This window comes from Melopsittacus undulatus, chromosome 9, assembly GCF_012275295.1.
Source record: "Melopsittacus undulatus isolate bMelUnd1 chromosome 9, bMelUnd1.mat.Z, whole genome shotgun sequence".
NCBI classification, from domain to species: Eukaryota; Metazoa; Chordata; class Aves; order Psittaciformes; family Psittaculidae; genus Melopsittacus; species Melopsittacus undulatus.
The window spans coordinates 15353237-15371256 of NC_047535.1; the positions used below are offsets into that span (position 1 = coordinate 15353237).

Here is an 18020-nt window from a genome sequence, read left to right on the forward strand (position 1 = left end):
TGATTGCAAGCTGTACTGAAGTATAGCTTTGCAGTTCTCTCAGGCAGTTGTCTTTTTTCCCCCTGGCAGAACAAAGAACAGTTACCATTACGTATCCTTAACAGTTAATGTTACTGATCTTATTGGTACAGCAATATACAAAGACAGTAAGTAGTGGAACAGAGCAGGAATGGAAAAAAGGAGACGGGAAACTTCATGGTATTTCTGATGTCTACCCCTTCCCACAAGAATACAGAGGGAGATGCTGTAGAGACATACCAGGGCAGAGAGTTATTTCCCTTCTCTTGGCTGCAACTGAGAGAATTGAAAGTGTTTTAGTAATGTCCTGAATTCATGTCCCAGGGAACATGCAGCAGTAGCAACTACTGCAGTACAGAAGGCTATAAAAGAAGTTGCTCCAGGAAGTGAATCAGATGGGGTGTATGAGCAGTTCTGTCAGGAATTAGTTTTTGTTTTGTGGAAGTTCTCATGTGTCACACAACAACGCAACAATCTGAATTTGGACACAAAGTAGGAGAGTATGCACGTTCATGCAGCCTAAAATCTACTTGCCTATGACTGATGATCTAGGAAGCTAGGTAACAATCTTCAGGGATTCCTTGCCAAGAAGAAATACCAGCATGGGAAGTTTCCACTGTGTGACTTTGGGTCTGGGAAGAACAAACTTTCTGATCACAGAGCTATCATTACACTTGATCTTCAGCAATTATTCTATGTCAATTAAACTGTGTGTATAGCTCCAGAAAGTGAGTAATTAGACCATCAAAATGCATTATGTAAACCCACAATGTAAGGAGGTTATTTCTGGAAGACAGTAAACTTTCTTATCTGAATAGTCACCTTTCTGGTAGGAAAATCCTGAGAACCCAACCGATTGTGCCTTTGCATAGTGTCAATTCTTGTTCAGCCACGTCTGGCTGAAGTTTTCTAATGGCCATCAAGATGACACACGAAAGAGCTGCAAAGACATCATAGAAAGAAAGGAAAAATTCTCTACTGAAACCTAGTGAAGGTTGTTTTTTTTTTTCTCTGATCTGTTCAGAGTTCTTTTTCTCTATGAGGAAAGAAAGAGAAGAAAGATGCATTCAGCCTGATTTTATAAACAATCATTCATCATGTAGCAGAACAAACAATACTTTATCCCCTTATATTTGTACAGCCTGAAACTTGCTGCCACAGCAAGAGAACTGTGAAAGTGTTTAGTCTTGGTTAAGGAAATAAGAGTGTAATCCAGGTGCTAATTCTGTCCTTTTGACATCTATCTCCATGTATCCCACCACTGCAGCTTGTTTTTTCATATCTTCCGTGACAGCAAACATACATTTAATGTCATTGAGTTCTTTGACATGTTACTAACATGACAGATGAGATTCAGGAGTAGTAAACACAATAAATCGAGTCCATTGAAATTACAAATCCATATTTATCTATCATTAGCTTTGTATCCTCTTTTTTTTTTGTAACTCTGAAACTTTTCACTAGTTACTTGGCAGTTAATGCTTTTCTAGTTAAAGAACTTATTCGATGCTCCCATTAGTCTTCATTATATTTTTCTTTGGAAAGCTGTTTGGACAGAACTCATAGCTCTGTATACTTTACATTTACATGCTCCTCCCTGCTCCAATCTAATAGAAAATGTAATTCCAGGATAATTTTCCTAGGATTAATTTTGATTTGAATATACCTTCCTCATCCCTCAGAAAACATACTTTTGAGTCTAACACACGAACCAAATTACCAGATGCAAAGGGAGTATCTGAAATAACAAGATGTCAAATTCCATGAAGAATATAATTTTTCTTCATTTTTCTTCATCTTTGAGTTAGTTAAAATTCTCTCACATACCATGATGCCAATATGAATAGCTTTCCATTTGCTTGGGAAAGATACATGGAATGTTGGCTACAAGGCTGCCATGGGATTCCCATACAACAGCCCTTGGGTAATACCAGAGATGACAGCCTCTGCATGCCCATTGCAAAGGTACTGCTATAGCTAATGCAGTATATCACAACATGCATATTTCAGCATGCAGATGGCAGTTTCAAGCATTAAGGTCATAGCAGAACATTAGAGCTCACAGCTATTTTTCATTCTGAAGGCAGAATGGTTTCTGTATTTCAAATTCCCAGATCAATTTTACTGAGCAATAGACTGGTTTGAAATCTGCCTAGAGCCTGGTGTCACACATCACCCAGCTAATCACTGCCACTGTAACAATGGTCAGAACAGCAGCTTGCAGGTGTCAACAATAAAACCCTCTGAAGTGGTAATCCTGTGCATGTCAGTGTGTTTAACATCCATCTCAACCATCCTATGGTCTGCATGAATTGTTAATCAAGTAGAATTGAAAACTGGCACTCAAATGGCATAACTGCTACATCTGGGTAACAGGCTAGGAGCCAGACAGAAGCTAAAGTTTCATGAGAAGCTATTTTAACATTCATTTGTCTACAGGGACAAGCAGCTTAGTGAAGAATTTGACTTTTACTGGAGCCTTCCTGCCAGAGTGACTCTTCCAAGTTCATAGCTGAAGTGAACATTTTACAAAGAATCAACTGCACACTTTTCCAGCACAGTCAACAGTGAATTTAACCAGAGGCAGAATCCCCCGTGGCCTTTTTGTCTTACTTCGTTGATTACAATTTCACTTCAACTGTTTATGGGAAAGGATGATGATTTCTAACAGAGGCTGCATGATTTTACATTCTGCTTCTGACACCAGCATATCAAATACAAATCCTGATGAAGCTGTAGGCTGCTCACCACTTCTTTAGCATGCAGCTGTAAAGGCTTCAAAATACAATTGCTGAGAGTTAGTGAGATTTAGATATTCTGGACTCACTCACCAAGCTATAGAGATGAGTAGGACCTCACATTCTGACTCCTTTCATCACCAACAGAATGAGGTTGTGCATGCCAACAACTGCTGCTTCTAAAGACCTTGCTGAAAACTGACAACTGCTATGCGTCTAAGCTGTATAAAACAAGAGGCAGTTTTTGGGTCCCTGACAAATTGCCAGTTCAACTTTGTATAGGCAGCTTCTAGTTTTTCCTATTGCCCCTGTGATAGTCTGAATGGTTTATAAGGCAAGATCTGGCCAGCATTTGCTCATTTGCTGGAGTTTTTATTAATAAAACTGGGAACATACAGCAGGTCTGTAACATGTGCACACTGATGCCAACTGAACAATAAGGAAAAAAAGGGTGAGTTTTTAAACATTTTACTAATATATTTGAATTTCAATGTATAACAGGTAAATTGCATTTTAAGTCTGTTGGGTTGCTAAAATAAATCCTGTGTCAGAAGCTGAGGTTCCTGCTGAGCAACTAAACCTTAACTTGCATTATGAAAGCCATCCACCATGCTTTTGTCAGTGCTGTTTCACAATACAAAATTGTTTTACAGTTGCTTTCCTTGCAAAAGCAGAGCATTCATTTCATTCTCTTGTTCTCCACAACCTCTCAAATCAGAGAAATCCATCATACACACCACACAAGTCCTTCTTGTTCACACTAAGTACTTTCCAAATTTGATATAAAGCAAGATACAGGTCCCAGTTTCTGTAATACTCTGGGGTATAAATGCATTTCCTCTATTCAAGACAAAAACATACTTAAAACTTAACTGGTAGTGTTCGGTTTGTTTTGGTTTTTTCTTTTTTTCCCCCTTCCCACAGCATCACTTATTGCCAGGTTCACTTTGCAGATCCTTTGGGCATGTATGTATCATATAATGAACACCTTGTGAAAATCCCCAAGAAAGTGTCAGAACTGGAAGAAGTTTGGCTGCATTAGTACACAAAAGTATATAGGCTAACTAGCACTTACAGCACTGCCAGGACCAAGCTCTGCTTACCATCTCTGCTTGGAGTTCAACCTGGGCTTGACAATATGGAGCTAACCTACGCAGAGCAGGCACAGCCATTGTTTTCTCCAATTACATAAGGCATCTGCAGGATCCTTTCTCTTCTACAGAATACAACCTCAAGCTGGACACAGAGGAAAAATACCTAGTTCTGGATGGTGAGTGCTCTACAAAAAAGAGATGTAATACACTTTAGCACCACATGTTAAAAACAGAAATAATTAAAGATAGTCTGAAATGTTACATATGGGATATTTCATTTTAGTGAAAACTATATTTTAAACCAAAACCAATAGGATCCTTCTGCTTCCAATCTGAGGTGAATCAGTTCTAGTATTAGTGTAGGAGCTTGGTGTTGAGAATAAGCTTTTTATTTCTTTTTGTCCTTTTTGAACTTTTTATGACTTTCAATTTCACTCCTTCCTGCACGCAGTTTCTTTAAAAACTGGTTTTCAAAGCATGAAGACATTCAGCTCTCAAGCATTCTGACAAAATGTTTTGGGGGACAATATTTTGAGGGTTTTTTTCCCCCTAAATAAATTATTTATTCAATAAATGACAATGCCACGCTTCGTAAGAGCTTTGAATGTTGTTCTTTAAACATGGTAAGCAAGGACAAATGTAACTGCATGGTTTGGATTCTAAAAATATGACATGATTTTCTTAATTATAAGTTTTATAGAAACTCATGTAACATTGCAGGGATCAGGAGGAAGGAAGGAACCCTACTGTAAGTGAGAGCTTGTCACTGATTTCCAGTTGGTGGCTTTTCCATGCCACTTACCTGCTTTGTGCTTCTGTTTCTGAGTGTGTATACTGTGAGAAGTTTGAAACTGGTTAAGAAAATGCTACTTGCACTGCAAGAATTGTACACAATCTAAGTAGGTACCGTCTTCCACTACTCTGCTGGTGTAGCAAGGATATATCCTAATTATTTCTAGCAATCTGTACAGCATATCTCAGCATCAGTATCAAGGGAAGAGAGAAAATATTAGTGAAAAATTATCATCAACGCAAAGTATCTTTAAAATCACTGGAACTGGAAACCATATGGAACCACACCAATTCCTTTAATAGACTCTTGTATTCGAGCTAATACAGCTGGTGACAAAAGGTTTAGACTAACAAGGCATTAGACTGCAGGCCAGACTCTGGTCAGCTTTGCCACAGACTTTGTCAGAGCAACCTCTGACAAAGCGAACATACTCTGGGTGTCAGTAAAACAGTGATTACAGTTCTGTTCTTCTTCTTTCATGATTTGAACATGAGCACTCATTCCTCAGTACATGTTTTCTCTGATCTTAGGGCAACTGCTGCTGCTGCAAAACAGTAATGAGTAACACTAAGTTCACAGGCAATGCATGAAGCAAAACTCAGGTCCAGAATAGTGGATTCTTTGTTACTTCATGGCACATAGTTTTGTTTGAACTTACAAAAAAATCTCAGGGTTTATGTTACTCAGTACTGGAATTCAGCAGAGAACCTACACTGCTTAAAGCAAAACTAGACACTCCTGATAAAAGATATGAACAAATCAGTGAGTGATTTTCCCTGCTGAGCATTCTGCAGCTCACAGAATCTCAAGGGAACCATCCATTTGGGGCTTCTCCACTGATAAGTAAGAGAATTTTCTAATTTTGCTTTTCTTAATCTCTCTCTAAATGAAGAAGATATTTTCTTGTCTTTCTTCCTCTTCCTTTTCTTAGTTCCCTTATTATTTTAAATGAAGTCATGAAGTATTTGCTGTGTAAAAGATAAGTTTTTCTTGCCCAGACTAATAGAAATTTGCAGTAGAAATGTGGTTACAAGAGCATTAGGACCAGATAAATTCTATTGCCTCCACAATAGGTTTTCAGCTATTTCTGGAGCAAATGACCTGCCTGTGGAAGACACTTATAAGGACTGGGAGAGATAACAATTTTCAGGACATCGTGGGATGTTTAATTTACATTACACGTGAGCACAGAAAGCCATCACTGAGGACAGAATGTATAACCAAGATGTCATTTTCCATCAGTTCCCAAAGAAACCATCCACTGCAATAAAAGTCAACAAGCAGAACCAGTTACAGACTTTTGCAAATGCCTAACTGAATGAAAATGAATGAGGAAAAATAAACCTTCAACTACACTTTTATCTATCCCTATCATAGGCTGTGATAAAGTACATAACATAAAGAACATAACAACACATAAATACTTTTGCTAAAGAGAGGCAGAATGGGGGCAAGGTAGGAGGCAGTGTCCTGCAGCCCTTTTAGTTCCCTAAATATTCCCTCTGAAACCAGAACTATGTCAGGAATCTCTGCCTTCAAAAACACAAAGTCTTTTTTCTATTTAAAAATGGCCAAATGGATTAAATTCAAATTTAAGGAAAAAAATCAAAATAATCCTGGACTGTACCTTTTAATGCCAAGTTTCTGCCTGGAATGAATTTCTGTGGTTGCATATTAAACCTCTAAAAACAGCATAGAAATGTTGACAGCTGTATTAGTTACTCATACTGGTCCTTTACTTTCACAAAGTTGTTAAAATATTGTATTTAATTACCCACACCCAATTATAATGCCAAAATAAAAAATATATATATAATAAAAAGAATCCCCACTCCATTAATTTTCAAGCAAAAGCTCCAGTTTGTGTCTGCAGCACCAACACGTGTGATCTTTGGCCACAAACCCTCAAGCTTTTCATCAGTACAATGCAAAACTTCAGGACTAGGTGAAACCTTTTTGGGGTCAGGGACATTGGTGGCACAGAGCCATCTTGTTCCACTTGGAGATACTGGGAAAAGGGGCCTCGCTGCACTGTTCCTGCCTTTGAAAATCTGCATGTGACCTAGCTGGGCATCCTGCATTCAAGGTGTTGACTACATCTCCCATAGAAGCTTATGGTATATGAATTAGCCAAAAATACCACTGAAAACAGCGATTCAGCGGAGTAAAGGCCTCAAAGACACTGCAAGTTTCTCATTTGAAAAACCCCGTCTAAGTCAGTTTTAACATGTAACTGGTGGGGCCAGACGACATTTGATTGTCAGCAGGGAGTCCTCCAAGGTTGCTGACAGGTCCCTTGAGAACAGCAGATTCAGATTTCTTTTTAGATGAGGTTTTGGTGTTCATCACTAGAACTGCTTTAACATATGCAATTTCTCTACTATGTTGCCATTTAACTACACTGACTGGTATTTCTCTACTTACCATATGTGGCTTAAGATTGGAAAGAGGAAAATGATGGTTCAGTGTTAAAGCTATCATGCAAGCAAGCTTAATAAAACAATGTGGAGGGCCAAGAGTCTTTTGTTCTTTATTATTAAGTGATTTCAAAGCACACCCAAAGGAGCAGGGGATGCAGAGCTCATAGGGAGGAATTGCCTCATCGTCCATTAGTCACAGAAACAGGAATTTCCAGATTTCAGGCTGAGCTGATATGAGAAAGCAGGAGCAGGATAGGGTAGGGATACACCAAAGGCAGATTTTAAGTGGAAACAGGATAGAGTGTTAATGGATAGTTTGACCAAACTAAATTTAACAGCTTCCAGCAGAAACTCAGTAATGAGAAGTTAATTTCTTTTCTGAACACAAGATATTGATGATGCAGTTAAAGATTCAATACCTTGGATGTTATAACTCCTAATTGTAGAATACAGTAGAATATACAGTATTTTAACTTGATTTTGTTCACACTGGGCAGTTAGAGTAAAACAAAACCAAACCCAAAATTAAGCAGCTCTCTCCTGGTGGAACAAAACTTCTTACAGAGGAGTTCACCACAGGATGGTGCAACTGAAATCCAAAAAGTCTGCAGGAATACACACATTACTGCAAAGTAAAACTGTTCTCTTCCTGGTTTCCATTGTTATTTTAACACCACCAATATTTTACAATATCATGAAAGATCTTTACTTTTTTTAGCTTGAAACTTTTCTACAGAACAAAAGATTCTGGAATGGGGTTTCTGTTGACAAACAGGCAAACACTGATGACATGTTCAGTTTGACAAAGAAGGGAGAAATCATTAAAAGAGAATTTTAGAAAAGAGATTAGAAAATGAGAAAACTCATCAAAGTATTGATTCTAAAAATATATGAAATTATTCTGATTCATAACCCTAAATTCAGAGTAGGTAAAAGCCCTTCAATTCAGCTACTTCAACAAGAGCAACTTCTTCACAAAAATCACCAGAAATGGTTGAAGATTTCCCAGTTAAAGGTTCTCCTCTGTAATTCTAACTGGGTAGAAATGAACTAAGTGACAGACTAACATTGGGCATATTCTTCTCAGAGAGAAGTAATGTACTTCAGAAAAAACATTCTGAATTTCACCTACTGATAACTGAGGACAGCTACTCAAGGGGGCTGATTGTTGACAGTTTGGTTAAAATCTCTATTCACTGGTCTGCTGAGCTTAAAAAATGTTAAGTGGAAAAGTGGAAAAGAAAATCACTACATTATTAAAGAGCTGTTTGAAAGTGAAAGGGGCACCTTCACCTGTACGAGTGGCTTCAGCTCTGGTGAGAAAGTGATTAAGAGCACAGCTGAGGATAGAGACTGGTGAGAGAACTAGACTTCTCTATGGGAAAAAAAACATGCGTAAAAAGAACATAAATGTTTCTTTTAGAAAGGCGACTAACAACAATTAGGCTATATAAAAATAATAAGTGGGTCAGGAAAAAAGATAGTCAGGATTTTCTTTCTGGCTACTCTGATGTTAAATAGGAGACATTTAGGAAGGAGCTAGAAGACAGCAATTTTAAAACGAATGAGAACTCAGATAAAACATGGTTAATCCATGAAACTTACAGTTGCAGAATAAAAATGAGACTACTACTTCAGTAGATAAATATTAGGACCAGTTATGAGATCATCAGAAATCCAAATGCCATGGGAATTTGCACAGCACAGCTTTTTAGCCCTCTATTCTGCCCCTTTGCCCTCTCCAAAGAAATGAACTCGAGCAGAATATAAAGTCCCATGCTTCAGGGAGAGAAGTCAGTAACTACAAAGAAATCTAAATCACAGGCAGGTCATGTCAGAATTGTACTTTCCAGAATTTGGGTATTACTCTCTTTGAAACATCTGGCTCTGGCTATAGAGACAGACTTCTGGGCTACATTCCTCTGAGCTAGCATGGCAAGTTTAGCTTTTGCCTTTATACTGTGTGTATTTTGCTTTTCTGTCTCCCTATCTGTTAGAGACACAGTCAAAGCTTCCTGTGTTTATGGAATGTCTGCAAAAACCGCTAGTTTTTTGGGCAGGGAAAACTGACCACAAGTGCTGAAATGTTCAGATGTTGTCTCAAAATTCATCTGATGATTAAAAACAGGCTTTGGGAACAGAAATCTCTCTCTGACTTCACCAAAATCAGTGGGCTGATTTAAATGCATACATTTTTCAAAGAAAAGTAAGTGTTCGGTCTTTTGTTGTTTTTTGTTTTTTTTTTCTTTTTTTTTTTTTTAATAAAGGAAGAAAAGGGACACCCCCACACACATCACAGTAGCAAGAACTTAGATTGTGTCAGCTTTGAACTTTGTAAGTTCTGCTTCATTTCTGTTTGGATCTCAGTTGGGCATTTTCTCCCGCTGTGCACACACATGCAAATAATCTTCTGCATTTTCTGTGGAGAAGGAGAAATAGCAAGCAAAAACCCAAACACCCTCCCCACTCTGCCCAAAATACTCACTGTTTCACCAGTCCTTTGAAGGACCACCACACCAGCTTGGGTCTCTCCCTTCCTTATACTCTCTGACCAAAGAAATGAGAATTGAATGGTCTGGAATAGCAATTGCTAGAACCACACTCCAACATCCTCAGCAAAAAAAAGTGGAGCATCAGTGCTGCAATGATTCCACCCCAGCAGGTATCTCCTTGAAACCAGGGTGAGCTGGTATTCTCTACAGCAAGCTCTAGCAAGGCATTGCTGTTAGCCTTACTGTAGAACAGAGTAGCTGAGGTGCAGAAAACAAATGTTACTTACCTACTGCAGACATTATCCTGAAAGGACTTAGACTCAGGTCTTCTAAACATAAGAATAGTGATCCAGCTGCTGGAACATCTCCTCCTGTATGTTCTACTCACTCCCTACCTTGCTCTCATGACTTCTGTATTTAGCTCAAGACCCCAGCGAGGCATAGAAAAGCATCATGTAACATCGAAAAAATAACCATTTCTCTTTCCTTGGTGCCGTTTTTTTTTGGTGCAGTAGTACAGAAAGAAAAGGAAAAAAAATGAATAAAAGAGGTAAGCTATTCTTCTTCAGATAAGGACCAGACAATACAAAGCTCAGCACGGAACTGCTGTAGGACAAATGCTGATGAGACCCTGAGTCCAGTAGCTTGCTTTGCTCATGACAGCTGATCATAAGTGATGTCTCAGCTAGATGCTTCCCACTGTATTTTCTTCTTATTGCAAGGAAGCTGTGTATTGAACCTTATAAAGAGACATAGGGAACAGTGCTAAAAACTAAATTTGTAAGGAAAAACGTTCCCTCTCTGCCGTTTCTGGGGTTTGTTCATCCAAAACAGAGGTAGAGTTGGTACTTGCCTGTGAATTGGCAGCATAATTTAACTCAGGAAGTGAAGAACATATTTAATTGAAACCGTAGAGGAATTGTAGGCAGGAAGAATATATTTACTCACATGGGACTTCAGCTAGAAGACAGGAGTTATCAGCACTTGCAAAAAGTAGTAGGTGGATTATACTACAAGAAACATTGATGCAACATGAAACACAATTCTCTCAGAGCCTTCCATAATGACATGCCAAGGAAGGAAGACATGGGAATTTCAGCTTCATGTTTGCTCAGCTCAGTTTTTTAACCATTGCTATTTAACTCTCTTAGCTCCTATAAAAACAGAAGAACCCTAAAAGTGGTGGATCATAATCAACACAGCACACAAAATCAGCAGCAACAGTAAAAACTCTGGAGCCGAAGCAGTCTGGTTCAATTGCTGAAAACCAGAAGAGGGGTTTAGCACATTTACCTGAGAGTAAAGTAATTTGTGTAGGGCCCTCCTGCTAGGATGGTCCCATATTCCCTTTAACAGTCTTGAAAAAAAAGGTGCTTCCAGTTTTCAAATAGTTTTTAGTCAGTTTTACAAACCTCCAGACTTTGCTCCCTGAGCAGACTGCCTGTGGAGCCATTCACTAACCAAGGGTATTTTGGAGCTGCTGGTTTCCTTTAATACATGAATATATATATCTCTTTATACATAAGAAATTGATGTTACTCCTTGCCTTTCCCACTGCAACTCATCTTTGAGCTATTCTCACTTGTCTTGGCCAACTTAATTAGTCCAGTCAGGCCAGGCTCATTTCCCTGACACCAGCATTTAACAGCTCTGGTCAGCAGGCAGATATCTGGGGGTAGGTTTCATGTGGCTTAATTCTGAAATAATGAGAGGGAAATGAAAAAAGGAAGGTTAGCCTATGGTGCCATCCATCCATTTGAGATGTAAGTACAGTGCAGAGTGACTTGATCCTGTACTTGACACTTTCACTCCTGCAGTGCTAGAGCTAATGTGACAGCTGACAGCAGTAAAAGCTATGTTTTCTTGCAATAATAAACTGCAGAGTAACAGTTTAGTAGGAGATGTGGAAAGAGACAACAGTTATGGAACAGTGTTCTTGGACTACAGAATGCCAGTAGATGCAATACTGATCATTTAAAAGGCACGAGTCCAATACAATAATTCTCCGACTGCATAAGCTACCAATTTATTACATTAATTTATTTCCCATTTGCAACTATATGAAAGGGCAAGGCAGAACACACCCTGAAGATCACAGCTGCTCCACAAGGATCATGCTATTTTACATGGAATATGTTGACCTTCTGTGGTGATGGGCAGCAACATGGGCCTCTAATAACTTCATGTTTTTTAACACCTTCCAGACTTCATTCTTGCAACCCAAATGCAGGCATTCTTTCAAATGCTTGTGCTTCTGGAAAGCATAAGGAAAGAGAAAATGGAATTCTATATTTAAATTGATAGGCCTTCACAACAGGAAGACAGATTACAATAATGAGGGATGAACAATCATCAAGGGTAATAGAGAGAAACCCATGAAAGAAGGATTAATGAAGAAGCTCTGGGAAACCAACAATAGGATATATTTGAGGTGATAAGTTTTTGAGAGGATTCAATTAGATTATTACCCCAAAAAACCCTGTCTGGTAAACAAAATGATTCATACTGGGATTATCTCATGATAAATTCCCGTTGAAAGAAACCAGTTCTGTAACATAATTAGCAATGAAAAAACAACGATTTTCCTACCTGTGAACTAGATGGGTTACACTGAATCTGTCTTCCAGACACAAAACTGACTCCTTTTGACTGTTTTGAGAGTGAGTCTGTTTCCAAGCCATACAACTAATTTCTTGAAATATCAATGGGAGTTTGTGCCAAATAGCTTTTAGAAACTGATAGCTTGAGCAATACAAGATGCAAAATTATGAAGCTACAATATACTAAAGATCTAATTAGAACGCTTTCGAAATATTCAAGTGCAAAGCTCTTTTGAGATTCATAGATTTTTATGCCATCCTGTCATTGTCCTTAATCACAGAATTTAGTAGGCAGAATTAAATCAGAAGACTTCTCATTATTATTAGGATATATAAGTATAGTGCAAAGCAAATGAAATCAGAAGGTTTTTGCTTTGACATCGACTGCAGTACCGTCAGCCACTGGATGACATAAAGTGAAGCAGAAAGAAGGTGACAAAGGAGACCACAGTGGAGAATTTTGCTAGTAATCTGAAAGCACTTTGAGAAGTTCAGACAGAGAGATCTCTATATAAAGTAACACGGTTTTACATTCAAATGAGAAGCCACAGAAAATGTATATATTTAAAATCCTAGAATTGGGAAAAGATTTTACCCCAGTGCCTTTTGGATATGGACTGAGTGATACAGTGCTTTATCAAAACACAGACCAGTTCAGATCTTGGAAGTGGAAAAACTTGCATTGTCCTGAACCACACCAGTTAATAAACTCTGTTTCTCACCACAGCTACTCTACCTGTGGCTATATTGCATCATGCTGTTTGGGTGCATCCTTTGCATTGGGCAGGCCGAACTTCTGAAAGAGAGAACAGGAGGCTGAGCACCCAGCTGACAGTACAACGCTAACAATGCCAGAGCTGGGTCTCAGAACTGTACCTCAGAAGAATCTCCCATTTCCTGTGCATTGACTGCCCTCAAGACAAACCCACAGTTTGGTACAGCTTTTTAACACTAGCAGGTTGAGTAAAGTGACTTTTAAGCACGTGAATGTGGTAGCTAGTTAATTAATGCAGGCTTTAGGACAGATAGTAAATTATATGGCAAGCTACTGTTTCTCTGAATATTGTGATCTGTAGAGCCATAAATGAAGTTTCATGTGAGCAAAAAGAACAGCAAGAAGATGACTTAGGGCAAAATTCTTATGCACCCCCATCTAAAGTTAAGATTACAAAGAAATCACTTGATAAAAAGCACAGCAAATGTGCCAGTTGTCTGTGAATCAGGTATCCTAAATCAAACGCAGTAAAACAGCATCTCCTGTAGAAATGTCACAGCTAGATAAGAAAAATATCTTGCCTGAGGCTTTTTCTGGCTTAAGACTCTCTAGCAATCACAGGACTCAATGCAGTGATCCTATGAATTTCCCACAGCAGGCAGTGGGAATGACAAACATTCTTTTCAAGGCTAGCCCCAGCAGTGGACCCCCTGCTAAAACAATCCCTTAATCCCCTCCACTCAGTGCTGACCTAAAGTGACAGAGGATCAAAACACAACCTCTGGAATGACCTTAGCTTGCTCTGTAACACCTCACCAAGGGTCAGAGATGTCAAACAGATCTCTTTTGGGCCCTTGCTGTTGTCTAAGGAATGTTCTTTATCAGATAAACAAGAAAGCTCCTTTAGAAATAAGTAACACATACATAAGGACTACAGGTCATCTTCTTTATGAGATCTACATGCAAAGCAGAGGGCAAAATTTACATGTAAACAATCAACTTATCAAGGCCACATTTTCTCCATTATTTGGAGAATGAAATTTAGATAGGAAGCAATTGCTATAATTTCTCAATTTCCCCAAACATAGCAGAAGACATTGAAACAATAACTGCAAAAATACGAAATTGAAAAAATGAAACACCTTAAGTTTGCAGCAGCAGCAGATGCTTAAGTGTACTGTTCTCCATTTTTAAGCCTTAGAGACACAGAATAAGGCCTGCACAACTGCAGAGGACTCAGCCACAGACAGTGATGCAGATTTCCTCCTACATAGGTCAGAAGAGGAGAGAATTTCGGCAGTTTTGGAAATATAATGAAAATGGCCCTCACAGAAGCCTCTGTTCTTGAAGCTAAAAGAAGTTGATTCACTTTTAGGAGAACTATGAAGTAGCTGCTTCATTCATTATCCCATTAATTATGTGTCTCACAAAATTCAGTGACAGCAAGAGGCACATGAATGTGGTCGCAAAAAAATGCTTTACTTAGTCCTTTTGAGGTATTTAAGTTAACTTACAAGCTATTTATATCTTCGAGGATAATGGTTTCTCTTTTGGCATAGGTGCACTGTCAGGATTCTCTAGCTATCCGGTTTCCTCTACACAAGATACTTTGGCTGAATACAGATTAGAAAACCTGGAACTTTTGAGTCAACTATCAAGATTTTGATCAGTTTCAGAGGGTTTATACCATACAGAGACTCTGACATTCCAAACTGGAATTTACAGGTTGCTAGAGGGACTCAGGGATGACAGCATCGGAGACAGAGAGAAAAACAGAAGTTAATGCTGAAGAAAGGAGGAGGAGTAGAAGTAACATCACTGAAAAAAAAAGATCTCAGGAGCATATAGCTTTTTCTACTGCTTCTCACATTAATACAAAAAAAAGCACACTTTTACACCCAGACTACTGAAAGTCAGAGGTATGTAGAAGAAACTCTACAACCTAACTGGAATGAAAAACCCCACAAAACAGACCATGCACTTACTTGAGGAAAGCACCAAACACAACAAAGAGCACTGAAACTTACAGAAGGCTAGTTCAAATTTAGCTTAATTTTTATCATGGTGACAGTGTACATGGTGTGTGAGACGGTCTCTCTGTTGTTTTCAGAACAACTTGGTGGTCCTTGGCTAAAGAGAAAAGCCTGCCTTGGAGCACTGCTACAGCCTAGTATTTGCCAGCATGCTGGGCAGATCCAGCTGAGTGTACCATGTACTCTTAGTGTATGTGATGCCACAGCTCACAGCTTGCTCTGTCAGTTCAAGGGACCATGGTCAGTTCAAGGGACCATGCTGTGACTGCTGCATCCCTGCAGAGGTACCAGTCATCTACCTGCTTGATGTCAGTCTTTTCTCCAGCCTTTCACACTAAAGACAATAATAGCTGCTGGATCTAACTGCTGCTTGCCAGAGAACAGACAGGCTGTGGTATTCCTTTCCACAGTAGCAGTATCTCTGCATGATCAAAGAGGTTAAAGCAAATTAACCATGATGCAAGCTAAAGCTTTGGCGAGGGAAGATCATGGAGGAGTTTTATATACTGCTCATGGCTTACATATTCAGGAAACAAGGAGACAGTGTGGAACTCATTTCCACACAGTCTGGAGAGCAAACCTTTAAGGGTTCAAAAGCAAGTAGACAAACTCATAGGGAAAAAAGAATAATCGACTGTTATTGAACACAAAAGCATTGTCTTTTCTTAAGGTAACATTTACTCCACAAATTACTAGACACTGGGGAAATACCTGGGGAAGGATCTCTGCCTTGTTCTTCCATTTTCTCCCAGGCAACCAGTACTACGGAGAGGACCTTAGACTCAGGATTGCAAGAGTGTGGCCACTCTTCCACCATTATTACAGCAAACTGCAACTGCTGACCACTTATAGGCAAAGAATGACCTTGGTGGAGTCCAGGGAAAGCAGGGAGTGTCAGCATCTTTAGAAAGGAATTTCCTTTCCTGCTTCCATAAAGAGTAAGGATAAAAGTAAGCTGTTAGTAGATTCGCGATCCTGCTGGGACATTTTCATGCCTTTATTAAAACAAGTATGGAGCTTCTTTAAAAATGGGAGGTAGCTTTATAAGCACAATGAGCAAATGGTCATAGAACCCACCTTGCAAATAAAATGTTTACATCACTTAGAGAAGATTATTTAGATGAAATCCAGAATATGAACTGGCAATAAAGAACGGAAGCCCAAAACAACTTAGCATCTAATTGTCTGCCATAAACTCAATATTCACACAAATAAAAGTGAGGGGAAAACAGGCACAATTCTAAACTACAACACTTCATCCCAAAATTTGCCCTGGTGTGTCACCATTCTGTTATTTACCCTGCATTTGTGGACATTGTTCCAATAAACTTCTAAGGAAGAGCTGTCATACTGTCTGGTACAAGAGTTTTGTCCTTGGCCAGTCCCTGGGCATCACTCTTATCCAGATTAGAGAAGTAACCAAACACTTCATTTTGATGTGATGGTGTCTTATGAACTATTGCCACAAATAACCAATGATGATGTAACACAGCATTAGAATTGTTAGATACAAACTTCAGCATCAAAGACCAAAATGCTGCAACAGCTCTATGAACATCATCATTATTGCACAAAAATAAAGGGAATCCCCAGCTTTCCTGCTAATACTGGGAGAGAAGGCTTAAGACTCCAGTTCTACCTGCTAAGTTGAAGGAGAATAAGTTTTTAACTGTCCTCAGAAATGGGATAAGTGGACAATTCTTATTCTAGTCCATAAGGAACAACAATGTACAATTATGCTACAGACTGACTGATTGAATCAAAACACCTGCAAGATTTTCCTTCTCTCCAGCTCAGTTCACCAGCAGCTAAGCAATGTGCAAAATCTCAGCACAAAATGTTTGGATCTCTTGATGTCTACTCAAAGGACAGGAGAGTCACACAGCAGCAAGAGCTGTATGGGATACCATGCACCAGAACTCACTTATAAAAATAAGTGAGCATGAAGTCTGTGTCACTGCTCTGGCACATCCTGCTCTCTTTCAAGTATGGATACATTTGCAGTGACCCAAGAAGTCAGAGAATTTTAACCCAGAACCTGGAAACCTTTCTAGGCTTTCAGAGCAATTCCCTGTTCTATCACAGTTTGTTGTCAGAAGGAACGTAAAAACAGGTCAACATGTCCACTGGACTTAGTGTTTCCATTGGCAGAGTAGCAAACAGCAATCTCCAAAAATCAACTTCTGGATCAGATGACAGAATACAAAGGGAGCTGCTGCTTTAGAAACACTGCTGCTTCTGGAGATGTTGCAAGGTTCTGCAGAGGGTTGAGCCTGAAGAGTTTGGCAAGATCAAAGTCCAGAAGAATAAGGCAAAGAAAATTCCAAGTGCAACATGGAAAAACAAAACTCAGCAATCTGAGATGAATCCTGACTGCTGATCATAAGCCACTGGAATGAAGATTCATATGCTGTTCCTCTCTACCTGATTATATACCATTTTGAATTTACTGTAAGTCCTAATTCAAGCTCACATTTGCTTCACAGCATTTATTTCAAGTCAGGCTATTTGCTAAAGAGACAGTTGCCACTAGACTCAACAGACGCTACTTTCTGCCCTTAATCATCCTGACTCACAACAAACAGAGGAAATGAAAACCTAGAGCTTTTCTTCAGTAACTCCCACATGCCAGACCTTTCTGATGTCCTAAATCCAAAACCAGCTGGTTTATTCACTGACCGACTGTGTTCTAAAGTGCTGAAGGGCCTCAGAAATTATCAGGCCATTTCTTGGGGTGTATTATCTGATGCATGGAAAGGACACTGCCTCTCTGGCAAGGAGGAAGCCTCTGGGCTATGCTGCCATCATTCTTACAGCATTAGTTCCCACAAACACATCTGAGGTAGCTTGGTAGCACTGTTGCCATGGCGATCCAAAGCTAACACAAGACCACAGCTTATGTATTTAGCCAGTTTCTTAAATGGATTTTACAGCCTATTCTACTTTAGCTATATTACTCCCAGTGGTAAAATAGCCTGTTTAAGGACAGAGGTATTAAACCTTCAGTCAGTGCCTTCCATTCTAATTATATTTTTTTGCTCTAGTCAAGTCTCTGGAAGGAAATGCCTCCAAGAAAGCAATTTTCTAGGCACTTTCTTTTTTAAAATACAAAAAGCA

General features: G+C 39.1%; 1 long non-coding RNA gene across 1 annotated transcript; it reads right to left on the minus strand.

The window, feature by feature from the left end:
• Positions 1–11488: 11488 nt before the first annotated feature.
• On the minus strand, positions 11489–15715 carry LOC115945947 (uncharacterized). The gene is made up of 2 exons (XR_004080124.2): positions 15615–15715; positions 11489–11809 (listed from the first exon to the last, which is right to left on the minus strand). It is a non-coding gene; the product is annotated as an uncharacterized lncRNA (long non-coding RNA).
• Positions 15716–18020: the final 2305 nt, after the last annotated feature.